Source organism: Vombatus ursinus, unplaced genomic scaffold (assembly GCF_900497805.2).
Source record: "Vombatus ursinus unplaced genomic scaffold, bare-nosed wombat genome assembly UNPS02004746.1, whole genome shotgun sequence".
Classification (NCBI taxonomy): domain Eukaryota; kingdom Metazoa; phylum Chordata; class Mammalia; order Diprotodontia; family Vombatidae; genus Vombatus; species Vombatus ursinus.
In genome coordinates, this window is record NW_020944524.1 from 57,778 (window position 1) to 65,791 (window position 8,014).

Consider the following 8,014-nt stretch of genomic DNA (forward strand, 5'->3'; position numbering starts at 1 on the left):
CTTTTTATGTTTTGCTGTGCATATGGAAAAACTTTTTTGTGATTACATTTAGAATAGATTTTTTTTTTGAGGCAATTGGGGTTAATGACTTGCCCAGAGTCACACAGCTAGTGAGTGTTATGTGTCTGAGGCTGGATTTGAACTCATATCCTCCTGACTCCAGGGCCGGTACTCTATCTAGTGTGCCAGCTATCTGCCCTCCAATTTTTTAAATAAATACAAAAAAAAAAAAGAAACTCCATGAAGAAAGGTACTGTTTTATTTATTTATTTTTTTTTGGAGCACACTGCTCCAACATAGCTCAAGCTTATTGTATAAATACCTAATATAAAAGGTGCAAGAAAAATCTATAAATAAATGACATGGAATTCTTCATAACATCAGTAGGAGATCTAAACTGATTTGCTAAGAGTGCCAATAGATTTTTATTAATTCATCTACACTTTCTTTTACATAGTTGACAAGATTATTCACTACAATAGCTCGGTATAGCAATATATTCTATGAACATGACAGTACAGCCCATAACCTTAGTCCTATTAGTCTTATGATTTACTAGCAGGAACAATTCACTTAATCACTGAGTAAAATATATGCTTCTAGTGTTCTGCCACCTCAAGATGCTGCATGAGCCCAAGAAGATAAACCAAATCTGATGACCAAAACCAAATCTTACCTACCAAAATTTTATCCATCCTTTCCTACAGTCAGAAATGATTTCTCCTTCACTGAACCTCTAACACTACTGTGCACCTCTCCACTAACCTTATTATATCATAATTTATATTTTCATTATAGCTAAATTGAAGGTTTGCCTTACATACACTGTATCATTTAATACAACAACTATGGAAAGTAGGTGTTATTGTTGTTGTTGTTGTTTTTCCCATTTTGCAGAGATGGAAGCTGAGAGAGGTCAAGTGACTTGCCCAGGATCACAAAGCTATTGAGTTTCTGAAGCAAGACTTGAACTTAGGTCTGCTTGACTTCAAGTTCAATGCTTAATATTAAAATATTATTTTCTCTATCAAATCATAAGCTCTTTGAAAGTTAGGACTACTTATTCTTTTTTATCATCAGAGCCTAGCAGAGTATCTTTAATAAAGCATGCACTTAACCATTATCAGTTGAATTGAATTGAACAAGCTCATCTTCCAGTATGGAACTGACATTTTGGGAACAAGGATATTTAAAAAAATTAAAATCTACAGTCTTTATGGGACAGTAAAAAGGTTTAATTTAGAGTTCAATTTTAAATAATTTTGATATGAAAAATATGAATTTTATAACCTCCTGTCCCCTTTCACATGTCAGCAGCTTACTTGTTGAAATAGGCAGAAAATTAACAGTTGGGGCAAGAAAATAAACTGCTACATAAATAAAAAGGATTTGATCAACCTGTTAAGTTGTAAAGTACTGCTCCTTTTGAATAGGAACAATTTGGTTGCTCAAAAGGGACAAAAAAGCTTTTGGACTAGAATGAAAAACTAATCCCGTCTGCAGAAACACTGCTTTACCATTAAAACCTGTCTACAGACACATGCCGACCAGACAGAGGATTTGACTGAGGACAGAAAAATGGTTTAAGATATAGAACTTTGTGGTTCCTCAGCTCATTTGCACATAACTGTTTTTAGAGTTTATGATGTTAGAATTCACAAGCTTATGAATCAAACAACTATTTGAAAACTATGAGAAAATGAAATAAGAATAGTTCATTTTATAACTGACATAAAGTTTTTTTTTTTTTTAGTATAACTCATAGAGGAAAAATGAGTCACTGACCATGACAAAGCTCTGATTTGAGCCATGAGAAGCAGTTTAAAAAGACAGCAGGAGGTGTTCGGGCCCCTCCCCGCCACCGATGTAGGTAGCCCTTGCTTTCCCAGCCCAAGCTGAAGGAGAAGGGCAGGTGTATCACAAGTTTTCAGGAACATTGCTCATACCAAGCAAACTGTCCATAAATCCACCGGTGATAGAGCCACCAGGAAGCAGCTCACTACAAAAGCCGCTCGCAAGAGTGCGCCCTCTACTGGAGGGGTCAAGAAACCTCATAGCTACAGGCGGAGAACTGTGGCTGTCAGTGAAATCAGACATTATCAGAAATCCACCTAACTTCTGATTCGTAAAACTTTCCTTCCAGCATCTGGTGCATGAAATTGCTCAGGACTTCAAAACAAATGTGTGCTTCCAGAATGCAGCAACTGGTGCTTTGCAGAAAGCGAGTCTAAATGGTTGGCCTGTTTGAGGACACCAACCCATGTGCTATCCACGACAAACGTGTCATAATCATGCCATATATCCAGCTAGCACGCCGCATATGTGAAAAACGTGCTTAAACTCCACTATGATAGGAAACATTCTTCATTCTCAAAACAGAAAAAAAATCTCTTCTTCCTGTTCTTGGTAGTTCTGAACGTTAGATAATTTTTTCCCATGGGGTCAAAAGGTACCTAAGTATATGATTGTGAATGGAAAAATAGGGGACAGAATCAGGTATTGGCAAGTTTTTTTCCATTTTAATTTGTGTGTGAATTTTTAATATAAATACGAGAACATAAAGCATTAATGTGGTCAAAAATGTTTCCATGAACAAGTTTCAATGATTCAATTTTATAACAATTATAAATAAACCTGTTTAATTTTTCTGCACAATGACAGCATTTGGATATTTTTTTTAAAGTAAATCTCTTATTGACAACAACTAAATGGTGTCTGTAGCATTTTTATCAGGTAGATTCCATCCATTCACTATACTTTTCTAACTGAGTAATACTTGCAAGTAGACCCAAGTACATGTTTTTAATGTTGTCTGTCTTCCGTGCTGTTATTGTAAGTTTGCTATTAAAATACATTAAACTAAAAAAAAAAAAGACAGCAGGAGAGAAGACAACAAAAAGAAGCAATTAAGAAAAGAGTAGGAGTTAAGAATATGCCAGGAGAAGGAGTCAGAAAACAAGAAGGCTTCAGTTGCCACACTTAGAGGCTGCTGATTAGAGGTGTCAACCTCCAGAGTTTGTTCTAAAAAAAAAAACAAATGGAAATAGGCCATATATGTGCAATTTTCTCTGTGAGCTAGTGAAACATGCGTGCTAGGAATCAGATTAAACTGAATGCAAAGAAAGGTCAGTTAAAGGAGACTATATACCCATAGAGCAGGGAAATATTTCCCCCATTCCCTACTCCCTTCCCCTTCCTGACTCAGGATGCCTATGTCAGTCAATACTATAGTTTCCATAGTACAAGAGGAGGTCCCCAGGATGCCTGGGTTTTGTCAGCCATAAACATGGGAATGTCATAAAACATGAGCATCATATCAGGATAGTGTCCATAAAACATCAAGATAAGAGAAGTGCCATTAATCAAGACAGTGTGTGGTTCAAGGCGCTTGGTCCTTATCAATCATAAAAAGGGGAATGCTCCCAGTCAGCTTAATTTTGGGGTTCACTCAGAGTATGCAAAGCATTATGATACGTTAACACTCACAGTGGACCAAAATATCTTTTTCCTGACTGGCCAATTCAGGTTTTCGGCCTTTTTCAGGTGAAGGGAGGCTCAGGATGGTTTATAGAGGAGATCTAAAGTTTGGTGCTATTTCAGCTATCCTTAAGGACTATCGATAGTTTCAGGGACCTGAAGTCTCTCAAAAGCAGTTACTTTGCTCTTTGCTGCTCCCACCCCCCACCTCTGGGTAGAGGGAAAAATAGGGAGAAGATAGGCTTTTCAGCTGCTTTGCTACAAGCATAGACTGAGAATGGGCTTGCTAGATTGCCAAGAGGACCAATATAGTAGCACCTGCCAGAGTTTATGCTTTGCTAATATTGCCTTCAAGAACCCAAGCTCACCTCCATGATGAGGCATAAGAGTAGAAATTTAGTAATACAAAGTGTTTCTGAATAAAAGGGATAGGGAGTAGACCCTGTGATTTCATTGGTATAGGGAACTCTTATTTGTGGAAATTCCCTCTACCAAGGCAGGTAACAGGTTATGTGTAGCTTATAGTCTTAGAGAGTCACTCAGAGCACTAAGAAGTTAAATGACTTGCTAAGGATCACATGATTATTTATGCATTAAAACCATGACTTGAACCCAGATTTTTCTGGTTTTCAGGCCATCTGTCTATATATAATGCTATGCTGTACTGAATATAAATCAAATAAAATGAACTAAGAAAATGAATACTAGTGTTCATAAGTTCCAATACAAGGACATTAAACAATACTTTGAAGTTCAGACTCTTTCATGATACTTTTCCAAAGTTTTACTAATGCCTCACATTCTTCTGTAGCATTCACAAAATGGTAATACCGTATTTCAGGGAACCCTCTTTTGTTTAAAAGCTCCTTAGTGAATTTGCTTATGGAGGCCTTTCACTGTTTCTCATCAGAAACATCCAAATGGGTACCAACCAGAATCACTGGTGAGGAAGAAGCCTGAGCCTGTAGGGGAAAGCCACGAAACATGCAAATTTAATCCAGAATTAGGATTTTCTTTTAACTCTGTTGAAACTTATTCCTGATAGCACTGCTACTAGCGAAAACAGCACTTTAATACTTCAAGGAGTCATGATTTTATTACAAGACATTTTTAATCTGCAACTTAGTAATCTAATATTATGCAAATGCACTGTTAATCAATCAACAAGCATTTACTATGTGACGATGCTGTAGTAGGTTGAGGGCAAACAAGTATATGAAATGAGACAATTGACAGGAAAGGTACTAGCAGCTGAGAGAATCAGGAATGATTTCATGTACAAAATGGTATTTGTAAAGACGAAAGAATTCTATGAGGTGAAGGTAAGAAGTATATTCCAGGCATGGGGAGAAAGCCAGAGAGAAATCACAGAAACAAGAGATAAAATGTAATGAGTGATGAAGATAGTTTGGCTGGATCAAATTGTGTAAGAGGGTGAGTAATGTTCAATAACGACTGGAAAGACAGGGTGGGGCAAGGTTGTAAAGAGCTTTAAAAAGCTAAACAGAATTTACTTTTGATTCTAGAAATTATAGGAAGCTACTGGAGTTGTTTATAGGAGTGTGACATGATTAGATCTGTATCAGCAACTAAAGTGGGGAGCAACCTGAGGCAGAAGAACAACTGTAGTAATCTAGGCAATTAGTGAGGAGAACCTGAACTAAAGCATTAGCTGTGAGAATAGAGACAAGGGGTTGGGTGTGAAAAATAGTGATGAAAATAGCAAGATTTGGCAATTGGAGAAGTCAATGATAACGAAGTTTGGAAGAGGGATGAGTCTTGGAAAGATAATGAGTTCAGTTTTGGATATGTTAAGTTTGAAATATCTACAACTCATTCAGTTGGAGATGTCTAATAGGCAAATAGTATTGTAGGAATGAAGCTCAGGGGAAACATTAGGGATCAAGGACTCTTTAGACCCTTTAGAATGGGAGAAAATTAAGGAGTTAAAAAAGGCACTACGGACAGTGCATGCAGCTGTCTCCCAATGTGCCCTACGGGCTTTTAGTAAGATTCAGGCTTTGGGGAAACAAAAGCCCTCCATGACCAAGATTAAAAAAGGTCCTGATAAACCCTTCCCGGATTTCGTGGCTGCCTACAGGCAGCCGTTTGGAAAGAGCTGTCAGAAGTGCTGAAAACAAAAGGGACCATCCGACCCCTAGTAGTTATGGGTTTGAGATACAATTTATGGGGGAGAGATATTTTGAAGGCTTGCGGGGCATCTCTTTATATACCACCCCCGTAGGATTTTTAATTGGGGCCGTTGGGCAACGAGAAAAACTTTCTTGTATCAGACCCACTCCTCTAACATGGAGATCTAATAACCCTGTCTGGGTACCCCAATGGCCCCTCCCTGCAGAGAAAGCCCAGGCTTTACATGATATAGTGCAGCACCAATTACAGGCGGGGCACATTGAGCCCACGTCCAGCCCCTGGAACAGCCCAGTGTTTGTAATAAAAAAGAAATCAGGGAAATTTCGGATGTTAATAGATCTCAGGGCAGTTAATGCCACCCTAGAGCCCATGGGAACTGTACAGCCTGGTCTCCCTTCCCCCAATTTAGTGCCTTCTGGATGGCCTGTGACAGTCATAGACATCCAAGATTCTTTTTTCTCTATCCCATTATCTCCAGAGGATAGAAAGAGATTTGCCTTTACCATACCCACTACCAATAATGCAGGACCAGATTTTAGATATCAGTGGAAAGTCCTGCCCCAAGGAATGTGCTGCAGTCCCACCTTATGTCAGGCTTATGTGGGAAGAGTGCTGGACCCTATCAGGAACAAATGGCCTAAAGCCACAATACTTCACTATATGGATGATATTTTATTAGCCACTAGCACTAATGAGACATTAGCAAGACTGGTAAAAGAAACCGTCTCTGCTCTTTCTCATTATGGCCTGGTGGTGGCTCCTGATAAGGTCCAGCAAAACTACCCACTCACATACTTGGGCCTCCGTATGAAGGCCGTTTCCATTAGCAACCAAATTCCTGAACTAGGGCTTGATAAGATAACCACTTTGAATCACTTCCAAAAGTTAGTAGGGCAGATTCAATGGTTCAGGGCCTGCACACCCATTCCTCCTGCTGTAATGCAGCCCCTGTATGATATATTGAAGGGAGATTCCAGCTTGAACTCCCCTCGGGCATGGACTCCTGCTGCTAAGGCAGCAGTGTCCCAAATACTCTCACTTGCTGCCCAGGCCCAGACTGCCAGATGGGACCCCAAAGGTACAGTAGAGGTCTCCTTGGTCAATCAACAGAGTCCTTTTTGTGTTATACACCAAGGTCCCAAATTATTGGAATTTGTATATGCAAAGAAGGCTCACAAGGTGCTACCAAATTATTATGAGATGTTAGGAGAACTAGCCTTAGCTGCAGTACAAAGGGCTGTCCACTTGTCTGGACAGCGACCCTTACTTTACTTACCTTTTGAACCTGGACAGCGAGAAGCCATTATGCAAACCTATTGGTCTTGGACATGTTGCTCCCAATGGGCCGAGATAAGTCCCCATTCCTCCTGCCTGCTTCTCCCTATGCTAGAGCAAATAACCTTAGCACCCCCCCCCCCAACGAAAGGTTATGGGAGAACCTGTTCAAGGCCCAAATGTTTTCATTGATGCTGCAAAAAACAAAAAGGCCTCTATTTATCATGAGGCCTCCAAGGAAATAACAGTATTAGAAACTCCATATGACTCTACCCAGAAAAATGAGCTCTTTGCCATCCTCCATGCTTGCTGCAAATATCCTGAGCCCATAAACATAATCTCTGATAGCCAATATGCAGTAAAGGTTCTTAGATGCATAGAGGACGCTGTCCTCCAACCTCATAATTCCACCATATCCTCTCTCCTGAAGGAATTACAGCAAATTTTGTTGCAGAGAAGCAACCCTCTCTATATTCTCCATGTTTATTCTCATCGGTACACCTCAGGAGGCATTTTTGAGGGCAATGATGTACTGCTGGTCCTCACCCCTCCTGAACAAGCCCATGATCTTTTACACCTACCAGCCAGCTCCCTGAGATGCCTGTATGGTTTAACTCGTGAACAGGCTCGACAAATTGTGAGGCACTGTGTGCGCTGTGTTCCTTTTCTCCCCGCTCCACCCAGAAAGGGGATTAACCCACGAGGTCTTTTTCCCAATGACTTGTGGCAAATGGATATCACTCACCTTGGCCGTGTCGCTATCCATGTCTGCATTGACACTTTTTCCAAATTTGTAATGGCCACTGTATCCAGTAAGGAGAACACCCCATCAGTTATTAAGCACCTGTACCATTGCTTTGCCTCTGTGGGGATTCCGCACGTCATTAAAACTGACAATGGGCCTGCCTATTTATCTAAACAGATGACTGCTTTCTTTACATCCTTTGGCATTAAGCATGTTACAGGGATCCCCTATAACCCCACAGGTCAGGCTATGGTAGAGCAAGCCCATCGTACCTTGAAAACTACCCTCACTAAACAAAAAGGGGGAGTAGGAGGTCGGGGCTCAGGGCGGTGGCCTACTCAAGCAGACGTGGATAAAGTTTTA

At 40.1% G+C, this 8,014-nt stretch overlaps 1 pseudogene; it reads left to right on the forward strand.

Annotated features, from left to right (window-relative positions):
- Positions 1–1,809: 1,809 nt before the first annotated feature.
- LOC114027655 lies at positions 1,810–2,339 on the forward strand (annotated as a pseudogene).
- The last annotated feature ends 5,675 nt before the right edge of the window (positions 2,340–8,014 follow it).